Here is an 18,842-nt window from a genome sequence, read left to right on the forward strand (position 1 = left end):
TGCTGAGTACTAACCTATTGTTAGACATCTCTGAATAGTTGTGCACATCTTATGCTCAAGATGACATGAACTGAGTTCTGTATCTCCACCCCACCCTGCAAACCATATTTCCTTCAGTGCAGTCTGTGTTTCTGTTAATGTTACCTCCATTCATGCAGTAATGTAAGCTGAGAATCTGCAAGTGATTCTTAAGTTCATTTTCCTTGCATCTCACACTCTGCTGGTCATTACAGTTTGTTGAATCTACTTATTCAGTACTTATCAAAAGTGTCCTCTTTTTTCCATGCCTCTTGACATGTATTCAAGGCTGATGTTCAGCTCATGCACAAATATGTCATGTTGACTGATGTCCATTCTATGTTTTGGCTTCTGATATGATGTGTGCCTGTACATTCCAGTTACATATTTCAGGTTATCATTAGATACACTCCTCTCTTAATATTGATAAAACAACAGACAGAAAATCAGTGAAGATGTAGAAAAACTTGACATCATCAACCAACAAGATTTAATTGACATTCATAGAAAACTATTCTCGACAGCAGCAGAATACACATTCTTTTTAAATGCCCACAGAATAATTACCAAGTTAAACCAAAACCTGTGCCACGAAACAAACTTCAACTAATTTAGAAATATTTGAAGTCATGCAAAGTCTATTTTAAGACCATGGTATTTTCAAACTAAAAATTAAAAAGAGTTAACAGGAAAATCCCCAAACAATTGGAATCTAATCAACATACTTCTAAATAAATAATCCATAGGTCAAATAGGAAATATCCAGGAAAACACACACACACACACACACACACACACACACACACACTTCTCTGAGTGTATGTATCTCAAACTGATTGAAAAAGGAAGTACATCATAGAAAATTTTGGAGGACACAACTAAGGCAGTTCTGAGAGGGAAATTTATAGCACTAAATGGATATACTAGAAAAGAGGAAAACTCTCAAATCAAGAATATAAGCTCCTGTCTCAAGATCCTAAGAAAAGAGGAACAAAATATACCTAAAATCAGGAAGGAATAATAAAGGTAAAAGCAGGAATCAATAACATTGAAAACATAAAAACAGAAAATTAATGAAAAAAGAACTATTTCTTAGAAAAGATAAATAAAATGGACAAATCTCTACAAGCCTGGCAAAGAAAAGAGCCAGAAACACAAATTACCAGTACCACACATGAAACAGTAGATATCACTAAAGACCATGCAGACATCAAAAGTGTAATAAGGGAATACTATGAGAAATTCAACACACATAAATTTGACAACTTAGATGAAGATGAAATGGACTAATTCCTCAAAAACCATAAACTCACCAAATGAAACATAAATTACTAGAATAGCCTTATTACTATTAAGAAAATCCAATATGTAATTAAATAGACTCCCAACAAGAAATCTCCAGACACAGATGATTTTACTGGAAAATTCTACCAATGTTTAAAATAGAAGAGGAGGCAGGGGGCTGTTTGGTATTTCTGTATCCCGTGTGCCATCTACCAATGTTTAAAGGAGAATCAACACCATTTCTGCACAATCTCTTTCAGAAAATAGAAGAGGAGGGAACACTCTCCTAATCATTTAATGAAGCTTTTATTGCCCTAATAACAAGTCAAAGACAAAAAAAAATACTACAAACGAATGTCCTTCATAAACATATAGATACAAGAATTCTTGACAAAATATTAGCAAATATTTTGAATTCAATAATTCAACAATATATAAAAGGAATTATACACTGTGACCAAGTGGAATTTATTCCAGAGGTACAAGGCTGCTTCAATATCTGAAAATTAATCAAGGTAATCTATCATATTAATAGGCTAAAGAGAAATTATATAATCATATTAATTGATGTAGAAAAAGTTGTTTAATAAATTCAACATTCATTCATAATGAAGAGCTACCAGAAAACTAGTAATTGAAAGAACTTCCTCAACCTGACAAAAGATCACCTATGAAAAAACCTGCTGCTAATATCATACCTAATCATAAAAGCCTGATCGTTTCTCCTCTGTTGTTAAGAAACAAGGCAAGAATTTCCACTCTCACCCTCTATTCAACATATCTGTGGAAGTTCTAGCTCGTTTAATAAAGAACTATAGGGAAGCTGGGTGCAGTGGCTCACACCTGTAATCCCAGCACTTTGGGAGGTCGAGGCAGGTGGATCATGAGGTCAGGAGTTCAAGGTCAGCCTGACCAATATGGTGAAACCCCATCTCTACTAAAAATACAAAAATTAGCCAGGTGTGGTGGTGCGCACCTGTAGTCCCAGCTACTCGGGAGGCTGAGGCAGGAGAATTGCTTGAACACAGGAGGTGGAAGTTGCAGTGAGCCAAGATCGCAACACTGCACTCCAGCCTGGGCAACAGAGCTAGACTCCCTCTCAATAAATACATAAATAAATAAATAAATGAATAAATAAATAAATAAATAAAAATAAACAGAAATATAGAGGAAGAAAGGGCATACACACAAGAAGGGAAGAAATAAAATTGTCTTTATTTGCAGATGGCATGATTATTTGCATAGACGATTACAGAATACACACACACACACACAAATCCCATAACTAATGAGTGAGTTCAACCCAGTCTCAGGATACAAGATTAACATACAAATATTCATTGTGTCTCTATAAATCAGCAATGGCCACATATGGCCATGAAGGGCATCATGAAGGATCCTTGTAGAGATGAACTGGTTTGTATCTTGACTGTATCAATATTCTGATTGTGATAACAGATTGTAGTTTTGCAGTTTTTACATCTGGGGAAAACTGGGTAAAGGGTACATGGTATATCTCTGTATTTTTTCTTACAACTGCATGTAAATCTGCTTATTTTCCTGATAATTACCACATTTTCAAACAAATTCATAAAACTACCTCATTAAAACAAACAACAACAAAAATCTCTAATCCCTTATCTCCTGACAGCTACAACATTCTCTCTTTAAGGCCTTGTCTACACTCAATAGCTTCAACAGCAATTGGAGAAGATTGCAGAGTAAGTTCCTGATTAAGAAATGGAATTTACTCTGCAATCTTCTCCAATTGCTGTCACCATCATTCCATAGCTACAGCTTTTCCTAACATCCCCAGTCATCTCTACTTTTCCAAAGTCAATGGGCATTTTCAGTCTTCACTGTACTTGTCAGCATTTGAAAGTGTTGGCCATTTTCTCAATCCTAATCATTCTCTTTCCTTCTAAGGTACAACATGCTCCTGTCTAATGTACCACATGCTCCTGTTTCCCTGCAGTTATTCTTATGCTCATTCCTGTCCCAGGAACATTGCCTGAAATATATGCTACTTGTCTGTTAGATTTCGGCTGGTGTCACTTCCTCAGGGAAGCCCTCCTTGACCTCCCTGATTAGGTCAAATCCCTTGATCATGGTCTTTTAGCACATTGCATTTTCCCTTGGTGGTTTGTATAAAAGTTGCAGATTCATATTAGTCTTTAGGCTCCTTTGATGTGTTTGTTTGCCCTTCTTTCCTCTAACTCTACTAAGGAAGGAGTCATCTGAGTTTGTGTCCACCATCAATTCTCAGCTCCTTGCCTTAATGACACATATTCAGTATTTAATACATATGTGTTAAATAAATGCATGAATGACAGTATCAGAGAGAAAACTTGATTTATACATAAAGATATTTTCTATCAATGAGTAAGAGTAATTTAAATTTTCCTTTTTTTACAACAGGACTGCATGAGCAACTTATATAAGTCAGGTTATATGTTTTATAGACAGAGATTTACTTTTATCAGTGGAATTGGACATATTTAAATACAGAACACCTGTATTTAAGTAGTTTATTTTCTGAGAGGGAAATTTATAGCACTAAATACATACATTAGAAAAGAGGAAAACTCAAATCAAGAGTATAAGCTCCTATCTCAAGAACGTAGGAAAAGAGGAACAAAATATACCTAAAACCAGGAAGGAATAATAAAGGTACCAAATAACAAAGGAATAAGTCAGGATATATATTTTATAGACAGAGATTGACTTTTATCAATGGAATTGGACATATTTAAATACAGAACACCTGGTCAGCTCAGTCAGTGCAGTATGAGATGTTTAAAGTATGCAATTCTTGAAGGAAAATTGGATTGACCAGCTAAAATATGGAAACCAATTCTGAATAATTTAGTCTTTACTTTTGAGGGGAAAAAATTGAATGGTACTTCTTTAGAAATCTACTTCATTAATAGAGCACTGATTCCAGTAGATCTAACCCTAACCATGTATGAACAAGAACGGATATTTGGTAGGATGGTTTTGCCAAAGAGAAGGGATAAAACACAAGCAATCTTTTCACATAGGAATGCAATGTATAAACAAATTTAGCTAACAGCCTAGTGTGTATGTGCATGCATGTGTGTGTGATGGCAAATGGTGATTATACAGAGATATGCTCCCTTGCCTCTCTCTTCTCTCTAGTATTTCTTCCCTTTACCAGACTGTCATCTGCAGAATCAAAATCCAACACTGTTTCTCTAAGGCAAATAAATCTTTCTGTGTCCTGCCTTTCTCCTTATCTTTGCTGTGTACCAATGTGCAAAAGTGTGTGTTGTACACATATTTCAATTTCATGATACAGTAAGCCCAGGCTTCCACAATGACAGTGGTGTGGTTAAGCAAGAAATGAGATTACTGTTCCTTGGCTAGAGTATTACATAGGTCTAAAATGGAATGTTAGTAGTTACTGTTTCTCCTTAAATCTGGCTTGAGAGTAAGCCATAAACTGGTTGGTATAATTGGTCTTGATATAGCAGTTGTCATTTTTATGTAATAACAGTCTTTTTTTCCAGTCAAGGGATATAACTTTGCTCTCATTTTACATTTGTTTGTATTTCACATATGGTATACATCACAGCAACAAGCCTTTTCAATAAATTCTTCAGTATGTTCACTAGATTAGCGAGGGCAGATGGCCATTTGTTAATAATTCAACAATTAACTTTGAAGGTGTATGCCATACTGTGCCTTCTCAGGCAATAAATTGAATTAGAGAAAGTTGAGGATTTAAAATTCTGAATGATGGTACAGGAGTATGGTCACTGGACTGGAAATACTAACATATGTGTGGTTATCTTACTCTGCCTTTATGTACCTATATGACTTAAGCAAATTAATTAAACCTCTTTAGTAGTTCATTTTTTAATCATTAAAATGAAAGGGTTGACACATACTCTCTCAATTTTCACTTTTGTGAATCTTCTTCACTTTAATTGGTTTTCTTGAATAAACATATTATTTGGTAACATTTTATTTTTTAACTGGAATTTATTCCAATTTCTTTTCATAGTTAGGGAATGCTGATTCTTCAAATATATTTACTGAAGAAAACTTTCACTTTAAATTAGTGAACACTTTTAGTGTTTGAGAGGAAGCATACTAGTTAAGGCTGCCATGGTATGATTTCTGACACTTCTGTTTATTAATTGGCCTCAAACAAGCTGCTTTACTGCTTTCTGCCTTAGTCTTCTGAACTATAATTATCAGTAGTAATAATACCTATGGCATTCAATTGGTTAATCTGTGAAAAAATATTTAGAATAATTCCCAGGATATAATAGTATAATCAGTTCTGGATATTATAAGCTACAGTTATTATTCAAAAACACAAATGTATTATTTCCCAGAATAGAATTCTAACATACAAACACTAAACGTAAATTCTCCTGTAATCCAGTCACTTAAATGCTTGAATATTACTCCACATTTCTTCTTTCAAAGTCTGTTTGTCCTCATAACATTGAAGAATTCAAATCAGAGCACTAGAGGCAGCTCCCTTTGGAGCCCATTAATTCTCCTCTCAGCACCAAGAAAAAAAATCAGCAAACAGGGATGTGTTGATTCAGCTACTACCAATTTTGAAGAATGAGCAGAAGATGTAGAAGAAAACTCGGTGGTCTCTCCCCTTGCAGATCTATCCTTTAGGCGTAGGACTTGTGAGTTAAATAAAAGTGAACTTGAAGGCTTTAATCAGTGAATAACACAGAGAATTCCCTGGTTCACCATTACCAAGCACTTTAATGTTTCACTTCTATTTTTTTGATGGGCATTATCATTACTAGTTTTTCAACTTTGCATAAAAGTTTGAAAACTTCATAGTATTCAGCTTGATAATCTCTTATTGAATGCTTTTTCTTAAATTCATAGACAGAATGGAGAGTTTAGATAACCCTAATGTCACAGGACCCTTGGGATGTTGCTTTTCCAGCCAGAAGCCTCTGCAGCTGGTGATGCTTTGTCCTGAGTTTTACTTGAGCCTACTGGGCTCGCTCTGCCCACTTGTCCTGGCAGGCTGTGCTCAGCTTGTCCTACTGGCCTGATCCCATGCCTGCCAAGGGCAAGCCAGGACCAAAATGTCAAGGGGTGTGTGAGCATGCAAGTGTGGGGTCCAGCCACTGCACACAGTCAGGTACAATGGTTGTTAATGCTGGTTGGGCAGCTCCAGGAGCCACTACGGACCTGTGTCTGGATGAGGGAAACATGGTGGCACATGGAAGCTTGGAGATGCCAGGAACTGCAGAGCCCCAAAAAGTTTGTCACAGCCCTGGCTTGGGGAGCCCCCAGGTCTGGGCTGCTCAAAGGGCCACAGCTCTTTTCTCCTTCTTGTCACCCATAACACGACAAGCAGGGATGGGGGCTGTGTTTCAGCCTTGTTTGTACTATAGCTCTTTCAGTTCAGCCATTCGGTGAATCCTTGAGTTCTTGTCCCATGTCAAGGATGCATGAGTATGAAGAACACTGGAGGGTGAGCAAGGCAAAGAGGTGCTTTAATTGAGCAACAGTACAGGTCTCTGAAGACATGAAGTGGGTAGGTCCTGTCCACAGGCAAGAGGAGACCTGGAGAGGGTAGCTCCTATCTGGAGGCAGGTCATCCCAATATCTGTGCAGCTTGCAGCTGAGAGGACACCCAGAGTGGGCAGTTCCTATTGGCAGGCAAGTCGTCCCATTGAGTCTGCAGCCCTCTGGAATGGATAACTCCTATCTGCAGGCGAGCTGTCCCCCAACTCTGTGAGTCTGGCTGAGTCTGGGGTTTTTATGGGCTTCAGAAGGGAGAAAGTGCATGCTGATTGGCCTATTAGCGGCCATGGATGGCCTGGAAAAAGCACCATAAGTTCTCACTCTGGGCCTGGGATCCCACACAGAACTGACATCCCTGCCCTCAGGTTTCAGGCTGTCCCTGCCTTGAAGGTGGGGCTTCACTGGGGACCCACCCCTTTCCACCCAGAAGCCTGTCTACCTCCTGCTGTCATTAACATGTTGTCCATGGCACCCTGGCTGTCCATACTGAGGGGCACCTGCAGGCCTGTGCTGAACCATCCTCAGCCCCCTTTGATCCCCCTCCTGTGCTCGTTGGCACCCAAAGTTCAGAGGGGGCCAAGGAGGTAGGGGGCTGACATGTTTGCAGTATCCTGGGTGTGCACACACTCGGCTGTGTTGTGACATCACCTGGACAAGGCCACAACTTTGCTATGAAATCAGAGCAGGCACCAGGAGCAGGGAGAAGCCATGCAGCAGGAGCAGGCATTTCCGAGCCTGTGTGGGGACAGGGGCTTCCTGGGCCTCTGAGAGCACAGGGATGGCTGGGTGGCTGCAGCTGTGGCCCGGAGGGCTGGGATCTTATCCCACCAGCTTGGAAAGTTGTCTCCACAGTAACCATTCCAGATGGGCCACTGCTGCTGCCACTAACCTTTCTTTATAGAATGATTGCTATAGAAATGAACTCTGTAGTCTTTCTATTTGTTTAGGAATCAAATGGGATAGTATAGTTGAAAGTAGTTGAAACATTTCAAAAATATTTTTTTATAAAGTCCAATCATGTGTTACATAAAAATGTTTTGGTCAATGATAGACCACATATACATTGTGGTCCCATAAGATTATAATGGAGCTGGAAATTTCCTATCATCATAATGTTGTTGCACATTGCATTTCTCACGTTTGTGATGCTGGTATAAACAAACTTACTGTGCTTCCAATGGTGTAAAAGTATAGCACATGCAATTACGTGCAGCACATTAATACTTGATAATGATAACAAACGACTGTGGCTGGTTTGTATATTTACTATACTATACCTTTTATCTTTATTTTAGAGCATACTCCTACATATTAAAAAAGGTTAACTCTAAAACAGTCTCAGACAGATCCTTCAGGTGGTATTCCAGAAGAAGTCATTATTGTCATAGGAGATGACAGCTCCATTCTTGCCCCTGTAGAGCTTCCAGTGAGACAAATTGTGGAGATGGAAGACAGTGATACTGATAATACTGATCCCGTGTAGGCCTAGGCTAAAGTGTATGTTTGTGTCTTAGTTTTTAAACAAAAAAGTTTAAAGTTTTTTAAAAAATTGAAATTTTTAAACTGGAAAAAACTTATAGAATGAACACGTAAACAAAGAAAATAATTTTGTTCAGCTGTACAATGTGTTTGTGTTTTAAGCTGTCTTATTACAAGTCAAAAATTTAAAAAACTAAAACATTTATAAAGTAAAATAGTTACAGTAAGCTAAGCTTAATTTATTGTTGGAGAAATAAAAATACTTCTTTAGAAATTTAGTGTAGCTTAACTGTGCAGTGTTTATACAATATGTAGTAGTGTACAATAATGTCCTAGACCTTCATATTCATTCACCACTCACTCACTGACTCACACAAAGCAACTCCTAGTTTTATAATCTCCATTTCTAGTAAGTTCCCTATAGACGTGTAGCATTTTTTATCTTTTATACCATATTTTTACTGTTATTTTTCTATGCTTAAACATGTTTAGGTACACAATCACTTAACATTGTGATACAATTGTCTACAGTATTCAGTACAGTAACATGCTGTACAAATGTGTAGCCTTGGAGTAAGAGGTGATACCATATAGCCTCAGTGTGTGGTAGGCTTCACCATCTAGGTCTGTATAAATACACTCTGTGAGGTTTTCACAATGCTAAAATCACCTAAAGATATATATGTCAGAATGTATTCTCACCATCAAGCAACACGTGATTGTACATTTTTTACATGTGTAAATAAGAGTAATCATTATCACTTTATATATGTGGACTAAAACTTTAAGCCATTTCCAAATATGCAAGTCTCATGTTTGAAAATATTGAGGGTAAGAACTACTCGCAAGTTATTTTTTGCATTTAATACTCTTGCTAAATCATTCCCAAAGTATCTTCAATGAACATCTCAATTACTTCTGTATTTCCCTGTATCTGTAATCTCCACTAAGTCATCCTATACTGTATTTTTCACATGTACACCTTCTGAATACTTAACCCCTCCCAGGCTTCATTTTCACAGTGTAATTTTACCTACATGTATGTAGTTATCTTCTCTTTGCAAGAATTTTGTATTTTTATTTATATTAACCAGTTTTCTCTAATTTGTTTGTTCCTTTTTCAAGGACAGGGATTTGCTTCTTTTAAAGACAGAAATATGCTATTTCCTTTTAAAACAAGTAGCCATGATTCTGCTAACTAGTATATTCAACTGGACACATCATAGTCCTTTTCTCCCTTTCATGTAATGGGAAATAACATTTAAAAAAATCTGGCATATAGCAATCTGCCTTCTGTGTATATAGAATGAGAAAAATGATGACTCAGCTATTACTCTGATTCAGGCTATATAATTTGATCTTCCCAATTGGAAAAGATCATAAAGCTGATGCTAGCATCTTTTAGATTTCTCCCTTGACTAGTTGTTAAAAAATATTTATTTTTGACTTTGTTTTTCTCTTTATGTATGTTTATGTTTTATGTTGGAATTAGCAAGCTCAGTTATTGTCATAGCTCCATCAACAATATTTATTAATGTCTATTGTCAGCTCCAAATCATGCTAGAAGGTGATGGGGAAGCAGAATAAATATCAGATATGGCCTTCCACCAAAGGCTCTGACAATATATTCAAGGAATTAAGATTAACATAAAGTACAGAGGCCGGGCGCAGTGGCTCATGCCTGTAATCCCAGCACTTCGGGAGGCTGACGCGGGCGGATCACGAGGTCAGGAGATCGAGACCATCCTGGCTAACACAGTGAAACCCTGTCTCTACTAAAAATACAAAAAAAATTAGCCAGGCGTGGTGGCAGGCACCTGTAGTCCCAGCTACTCGGGAGGCTGAGAAAGGAGAATGGTGTGAACCTGGGAGGTGGAGTTCACAGTGAGCCGAGATTGCACCACTGCACTGCAGCCTGGTGACAGAGCGAGACTCTGTCTCAAAAACAAAAAACAAAAACAAAAAAGATTAATATAAAGTACAGAAAGCAAACAAATCAAGACACACCTAAATAACAAACTCTTACACTGTGTAGAAGATGACAATTTCTTTGTAAACTACATGGTGTCATCACCTATGATAAATACTCTACATTTAACTCTTGCATGCTGTCTCAAAAATCGGCACTAGGTTTTTAAGGGATGTTTGCAACTAGTAGATAGGGAGAACTTTGTGAATGAGACAGTTACAATTAATAATAATTATTATTGATTGAGTGTTGAGTGATCAGAACTCTTCTAAGCACTTTTTATACATTGTTTTAATTTTAAGTACAAACCCATGATGTAGATATTTTAAGTACCCCATTTACAGCTGTAGAAACTAAGAACAGAGACAGCAAATAAATTTGCCAGTGACACAATGGGGCTGGAGCTGGGATTTGAAACAAGCTTCCCTGGATTCAAAAGCAGGATTCCCTTGCCATAATCTGGAGAGGGACAATTGGGAAGTCCAATTGGACTTGGACTGTTGTGTAGTCCAAGATACATGGCCAGGACTAGAATATCAGTGATCAGAACATTAAGGAGGAGGTTAGGGTGTCAGGTGGCTGTTGTAAGAGATGAAAAGGGAGGTGAAATAGCTCTGATGTCTTCAGCTAGGACAACCAATATAATGGCAGTTATCAACTGAAGTACTACAGTAGGAGGAACAACTGGTGGAGAGGGAAGCAATACTTTTTGTTTTGATAATACTGAGTTTGAAGGTTGTACTTAGATGTTCGTATGACATTGCAAAGTAAGGTTTGATCAAGTAACTCAGGTGAAGATTGAGAATAGAAACAGGAAATTCTTGAGGCTGAGGAAGAGAAACTGTATAAATTGAGAGTTAGAAATTGGAGCCAACAGGAGAATCAGAAAAGCAAAGTGTACTAAAGAAAGGTGATGAGAAGGTTTTTCAGAGGATGAGGGTCAACAGTGCCAAGTGCTACAGAGAAAAGACTAATAAGACAACTGAAAAGCACTTTGGTGATCAGGGTGTCATTAGCCCCTTTTATGAGGGCAATTTCACGGGAAAGTTTGTTGTTTCATTTTTGACATGGAGAAATCTGAGCATGTTTGAAGGTTGTTTTGGGCAAAGAATTGGATGTTATGGAGGGACCAGGTTTTGTGCAACCTCAGGTTGAATTGTAGTATGCATATGGAATAGCCACACTTCACTTCCTGGGCAGAAGTCTGGTAGTGTGATTAAGCAAGAACCCATTTAATTTCTCTGCTTACAGCAAAGTCTCATTAATCACAGTGAATAAGAAAAGCCTTAATTTGTCCCTCTAGTACAGGATAGCAGAGTGACTGCACATCAGCATGAAATAACTCAGAGACGAAAACAGTCCTGATAGAAGCAATGAGCTATGAGCTATACTAGGGGTAAATGCTCTCTGTGACTACTGAGAATGTTAAATATGTCAGAGTCCCTAATTTGCTCAGCACTGCATCTGCAGAATTAGCAGTTTCAGTTCTCTGCTTCATTTACTTGACATTAATACTTCCAAAGGTAAACTTTTTTTTTAAGGGGATAGACTCTTATCTGCTAGATAGAAACAATGGCTTATTCATTGGGGGTTGGCTTCATTATAAGACCCCAAATTGTCAACTCTCAGAGCTAGGAAAAGACAAGAGAAGAACCAAACCATAAGGATAGATCTAGACCATTTAGGATACACACCCTGCCCTAGTTTGTTTTATGCTGCTGTAACAATACAACAGATGGGTTAATTTATATAGAACAGAAATTTATTTCTCACAGTTGTGTAGGCTGTGACATTCAAGATCAAGGTGCTGGAAGGTTCTGTGTCTTGTTCCAAGATGGTGCCTTGTTTCTGTGTCCTCCAGAAAGGGGGACCAGTGTATCTTCACATGGCAGAAGAGCAGAAGGACAAGAGAACAGACCCACTCCCACAAACCCTTTTGTTTTAGTACCATTTGTTCATTCATGAGAACAGAGCCCTCCTAACATAAACATCTTCCAAAAGGCCCCACCTTCCAACACTGTTGCACTGGGGATTCAGTTTTCAACACATGAATTTTGGGAGGCATGTTTCAGACCTTAGCACATACATATCTTCAAAAATAATAGATTTATAGATATTTGTATCTTGGAGCTTTAGCCATGGAGAAGTCTCACCTTCTCAGGCCTGGACACCGAGTTGTATCCTTGATTGAAGAAAGGAAATGACTCAAGCCTGAGGAATTGCAACTAAGTGGGACCTACCACAAGGAGATAGTGAAGAGGGATTGTCAAAACAGCAAACTGATAGAAAGTATTAATCTGAACCATGTGACATTGCTGATACTTGACTGCTTTGACTTATGAAAATGGTGATTCCATATGATTAAAGTAATGGGGAGTGGGGAAAGAAGGCAGGTTGGTTGGAGACCTCAGATTGACCAATAAATTGTTGGTTCTTTGAGAGTATTTATAGCTCTTTAACAGAAGTGCATTAAAAGGGTAGTCTTGGCAATTTACCTATCTTGTGGAACAGAAAATGAAGGGATGTTATGGTCTCTACATGACCATCTGCAGTCTTGCTTCCTCCAAGCTGTTTCTGAGACCAATAGAAAATCTTTGAGGAGCATTTTGTGTTTTGAGAGGCTTTCATATACTTCGACAATTTTTGTTTATAGACGCTTATTAGAATCCCATAGAAGCTATTGACTCCTCTTCCATAGGAAAATGAACATATGTACATACCTTAATTTAATTTCAGAATATCCATGAACTCCTCTGAAGTTGGGGTCAGGAACTCCGTGTCTGTGAAATTAACATATAATCTTCTCAAGTAGTGATACAACCAACGAAAACACTGGATGAGAGTGATACTCTTTAAAGTTCTCTGGGTAACACAGAAAGAGCTTCTGGGTCAGAGCTAATCCTTCCATCTTTGGAGAAAGGTCAGTTGTACTCAGGGTGCTATGTCCTATAAATCATGACATTTATGTCCAGTCTAGAGTCTGGTTTATAGGGCAAGGCATAAATAATTAAGGACAATGAAGCATTTGTCCCCAGTGATTTCCTCTGTATATGGTCATAATCAGATTTCAATTATCATTATATTCACTTGTTAACACTTGGATTTAGCTCATTTATTTATAGCAAATGGAGAAAATTAGAAACAGCTAGTGTTACATTCTAGGCTCATCCATTAGGGCAATCAGGCAGGTTGGTATTGAAAAATAGCCTTGTCTGAGATAACGTCTATCGAAGGACCACGTATCAGTTCTAAATCCTGGCCGCAGATTAGAATCACTTGGCTGCAGATTAGAGTAACTAAAACACAACAGTGCTCAGCCCAAATCAAGGCCAATTGAATCAGAATCTCTGGAAGTGTGACCAGACATTGGTTTCATTCAAAATCATCCCAAGAAGTTCTACTGTACATTTAGGGTTAGTAACCACTGGATTTGAGTAGTGTTAGATGGTGGTGTGAATAAGATGGAGAAAGGCAAGATGGCAGCCTGTCCTTACAGGTGAGGCCAACAGAATGATGGTACATCTCTAGCAAGTAAGAATCAAGGAAGTCAGTCTGATCTGAATCAGATTGTATTTATAAGTAAGTTTTCAATTATTAAAGGAGCGTCTGCCATAACACAAAGTCCTTCGTCTGAGGATCTTAAGGCATAGGACAATTATCCCATTTGGCTTTAAAGCAACATAATGTTTTGAAAATTGGAACAAAATAATGTGAGTTATAGGGAAAGGGGCATTGAGAAAGAAAAGGCCCACTTTTGAAGAGATTGTACACCCTCTTTTTTCATACTTTAAAACATACGAAAGGGTAAACATTGGAAACTTCACCATCCCCTGTTCCAGCTTTACAATTTATCTCCCTTGAAGGTTGTCAATCTTATATGTTATAATAGTTAATTCATATATGAGCAATGTCTTTTAATACAAATGGAATTGTACAACTGCTATGCATACTATTCTGCATTTTTTTCACTAAATAGTATATCCTGGATAATTGCTTATGTTTTAACGAGTTTTAAGTTTAAATGTTGCTGTCCCAAGCACTCATCCCTTGATAAAGACACATGACCTATAGTAGAAACTCAACAAATGCTATTTCCAGTTTTATCACTCTCCTGAAATAAACAAAACAACTCTCTGCATCACCTGTCTGCTGAAATAAAATTTGCTACTAGTCGATAAAGGGTGCTGCTGTCTTCACCTTAGAACTGCTGTGGAAACATGCCTTGGGTGACATTTCTTAAAAGTAGTGCTCAGAAAGAGACAATGTATTTCTAATCCTGCCACAAAAAAAAGAGGCAAAACTGCAGTTGACTCAAAAAGTTTTATATCAGTGTCTGGGAAATCACAAGTGGTCTTGACCTCAAGACCTGAAGAAATGGAATCATAGGATTAATCATAGGATTAATAATAAAGCAAATTTTTTGCCCAAAGATTAAACTCATGTTTAATTATAACTTTATTTTGCTAAGTGGTTGTATTTCACTGCTTTCCTGTATTGAAAACTTAACCTCAGTAGCAAATATGTGAGAAGGTGCGACAGTAACTGGTTTTCTAACTGGGGCCTTGTCATCTACAATACATATTGATACAATGAATCATAACTGGTAGAAAAGTATATATGGATATTAACATTAAGGCATTTTGGTAACTGTTTTGGTTTCTGTGCTTTGTACCATTGTTAGCCACGTTATAAATCTTGCTAATATTAGCAATAGATGTTTTATAAATCTCTGAGGTTAAATTTTATAATTTCTAACAGCTGAAAGCTTATAATTTTGGCTTCGTCATTGTAGACATCCCTTTCTGCCTTTATTATGTAGGAAGCAACTAATAATGTAGACTTAGTTTGGGAGAAAGGAATTAAATAAACAACTGGTAACCACATTGATTTGAGTTTGAGGAGCTTTAAAGCTGGTATTTTTGGCTGCATTATTGCTTTTGGTGTGTATGTTGTTTGTTTAAAATCCCTGCATTCTTAGACTCTTCTTATTTTTAAATTGAATATTGTCTGGGTTATTTCCCCTTACTGAAAACCAAGTTCTGGAATCAATGTCTTTTTCCTTAGGCAGTTCAGTATGCTTAGTGTGTTACTGGCTACTTTTAAAAAGCATTGTGAAGAGATTTTATTGCTTATGTGTGCATGCTTGTCTATGTGTGTGTGCATGTGCATGAAGGCAGGAGAGAATTTTAAATAAAATCAATAAGCCATTGAGTCATTTTTATTTAGTGTTAATAATAAAAGATTCTTTCAGGCTTTGCTTCAGCTTTCTGAAGCTGCTAGTGGTGGTAGGTACTGAGAACATATAAGTCCTCTATTTAATACTGCATTCTTTCTGTTTATTGGACACAAATAGCTTGCAGCATATATTATGCAATTTCTAATAATATTATCCCATACACATGAGAGTGTATGTTCCATTAAAGCAGTACCTTATCCGGCTTATTCACAAAATCATTCCCAGAATATTTATTAAATAAATAAATATGCCAGTGTTGCCCACTTTGTTATTATTTGTTTGTATGTAAACAACAGTTTCTGATGAAAGATCCTGTTCTATGCTGCATTGTGTTACCTGAAGTGTTTACATTATTCAGGGCTTAATATATATGTTAATCATCAAACTATTTTTGAAACACATAATTTCTTTAATAACATAATTGTTTTAATTTAATTTGACATCGAATAGAAGGTCTTAAGAAAGAAAAAACTAAAGTATGTAAATATTAAGGTAATTTTAAATAGGAAAACATTTTATTCATAACATTGAATTATCTTCTGGGGGATGGACAGTAAAACACAAAGCAATTGAACTTTTCTATGTTCAAATAACTTATGAAAGAACATTGTGGGATTTTATGAGTCACTTCTTTACTATTCTAATAGTAATGCTACATTATCATGATTTTTTAATCCATAAGTATAATATTGATGAAAATTAGTTTGGTACAGAGTCAGACTTGCAATAGAAGTTAAAATCCTTTATTATAAAAAGTATGATGTAGTTTTTTTACGAATACAGTCATATATTACTTAACAATGGAGATATGTTCTGAGAAATGTATCCTTAGGAGATTTTATCACTGTGTACATCATAGAGTATGCTTACACAAACCTAGTGGTATAGCCTACTACATAGCTGGGCTATATGGTATAGTCTATTGCTCCAAGGCTACAAACCTGTACAACATGTTACTGTGTTGAATACTGCAAGCAATTGTGACACAGTGGTATTTGTATAGCTAAATATATCTAAATATAGAAAAAGCACAGTAAAACTAGGGTATCACACCTGTAATCCCAGCACTTTGAGAGGCCGAAGGGAGGCGGATTTCCTGAGTTCAGAAGTTCAAGACCAGCCTGGCTAACATGGTGAAACCCAGTCTCTACTAAAAAGACAAAAACTAGCTGGGCATGGTGGCAGGTGCTGTAATCTCAGGTACTCGGGAAGCTGAGGCAGGAGAATCCCTTGAATCTGGGAGGCAGAGGTTGCAGTGAGCTGAGATCCTGCCACTGCACTCCAGCCTGAGAGTGAGGCTCTGTCTCAAAAAAAAAAAAAAAAAAAAGTCCCTGGTGATCCATGCCCTTTCTTTTACTGTAACAATGGACTGCTAAGACACTTGCTCTTTTAAAACAGCAGACAAAATTTTGCCTATCACAGCAAGTTTACACTGATGTGTGCCTGCTGTATGAGCACATCCCAGCACAGTTATTCTGTCCCTGGAATCCTTAATTCTTTAGGGGCTGTCTCATCTGCTGTAGTATTTCGGGCGTGCACCTGTGTCTTTCTGGCGTACGCCTGTAGTCCCAGCTACTCAGGAGGCTGAGGCAGGAGAATTGCTTCAACCCAGGAGGTCAAGGTTGTAGTAAGCCAAGATTGCACCACTGCATTCCAGCCTGCACTACAGGCAAGACTCTGTCTCAAAAACCACAAAAACAAAGCAAAAAATATGGTATCATAATTATCTAAAACACTGCTATATGGTATAGGACTGTATTTTTAATATTTGATCTGCCTTTATTATCATTAAACATAAGTTATTGGAGGCACTGTAAAATACTGTGTCCTCCTTGTAGGTAGTCTTACATGGTATATCATTTTAATTATGATATTAATATATCACCCTTTAATGAGTAATTATTTTCTCGTGACACTGGCACTGTCGTGGAATTCAATTTCAGTTGGCTATAAAATATCTTTCTTCAGTGGAGGTTAAATTATCCTACATTATTATCTCAGTGCCTTTAGCTTATTGAGAAAATATTGGCAAAATGATTTATTCTTATTTAGCAGGCAAGTAAATGGAAGCATAGACAGGGTAAGTCAGTTGCACAAGGTCAATTAATAAATCATTTTCACTTGGGTGAGATCACATTTTCTAAGTCACAGTGTCATGCTCAAGGAACTGATCAGTGCCTGAGACATATCAAAAAAGTAAAAATAAAATGTTTACCTTGTTTGTTAGCAGGAATAAAGTTGCAGACTCATTTCAGACTGATGTACTAAAGCCTTCAAAATTTGTGAGTGAAATTATGTACATGTGTTGCCAGGCTGTATTTTGCAGCTTTTTATATTATTTGCATGTGTTGATTTGTATGAAGAGTAATGAAGTAAATTGAAATAGTGCTTTAGACTAAATAGTTGTGATAATAAAAATGAATTTCCAGCTGCAGGAAATACTTTTTTGGTATTAAAAGAGCAAAATAGAAAGCAATAGAACATAAAACAGATTGAAATAGTTTTTTTTTTAAGAAAAGAGGAACATAATTACACTAAATAATATTAAAGAAAACCATTTAAAAATAATAAAAAAATAGTGTCCTATCAATGATCTAATCAATGAGTATTGAATCTAAATTATTGGACAACTATCTTATACCTCATTTATAGGCCATTCCTTTTTCTAAATTAAGAAAAAATTCATAGGTCTAACTGTCATGATATCATCATTTTTTTGTTATTCCTTGTTTGGGGACATTGTTGAGTTTGCTACTAGCAAATCCTTTGCTCTTTTTACCTTAGTTCAGTGTTTCCTACATGTCATTTACAGAGTTTCATGGGAAACAGAGATCGAGAATTTAATCGTGGAGGTTTAGGGAATATTAGATACAGTTACCCTTCTCATAGAAATTAGTAAAACATCTTAACCCTTTTAAGGTTTCAAGAAATGATCTAAGATTAAAAAACCCTGTTGCCATGTTTACCTCCAACTTCCACAAAAGGGTTTTGGATATATATATCCAAAACATATTAACATTCCAGGCATCTTGCTTTAGAAACACAGGAAGAGGTAGCAGTGATGAGGATTGATTACGGAAGAAGGGGATGTGACTTGGCCAAGATAGGTTTCATGGGTTAGTTAGAACGTTTGGAGAGTTACTGACTTATTTCAGTAACTTGCCTATTTTCCACTTCTCAGAAACATCAACTAAACCTTTCTTTGTCTTTTGAATTGTATGGCTTGCCAAATTGTGAGATTTTTATGCATGATTTTCCATTGAACATATACAATGTTATTTTGATCCTGTGGAAAACAAGCACTTTGGCACATCTTATTGG

General features: G+C 36.9%; 1 protein-coding gene across 1 annotated transcript in view; it reads left to right on the forward strand.

Moving 5' to 3' along the window:
- The window catches only part of ACSS3 (acyl-CoA synthetase short chain family member 3), a 177,394-nt gene that overhangs the window by 73,770 nt on the left and 84,782 nt on the right, over window positions 1-18,842 (forward strand).

This window comes from Pongo abelii, chromosome 10, assembly GCF_028885655.2.
Source record: "Pongo abelii isolate AG06213 chromosome 10, NHGRI_mPonAbe1-v2.0_pri, whole genome shotgun sequence".
NCBI classification, from domain to species: Eukaryota; Metazoa; Chordata; class Mammalia; order Primates; family Hominidae; genus Pongo; species Pongo abelii.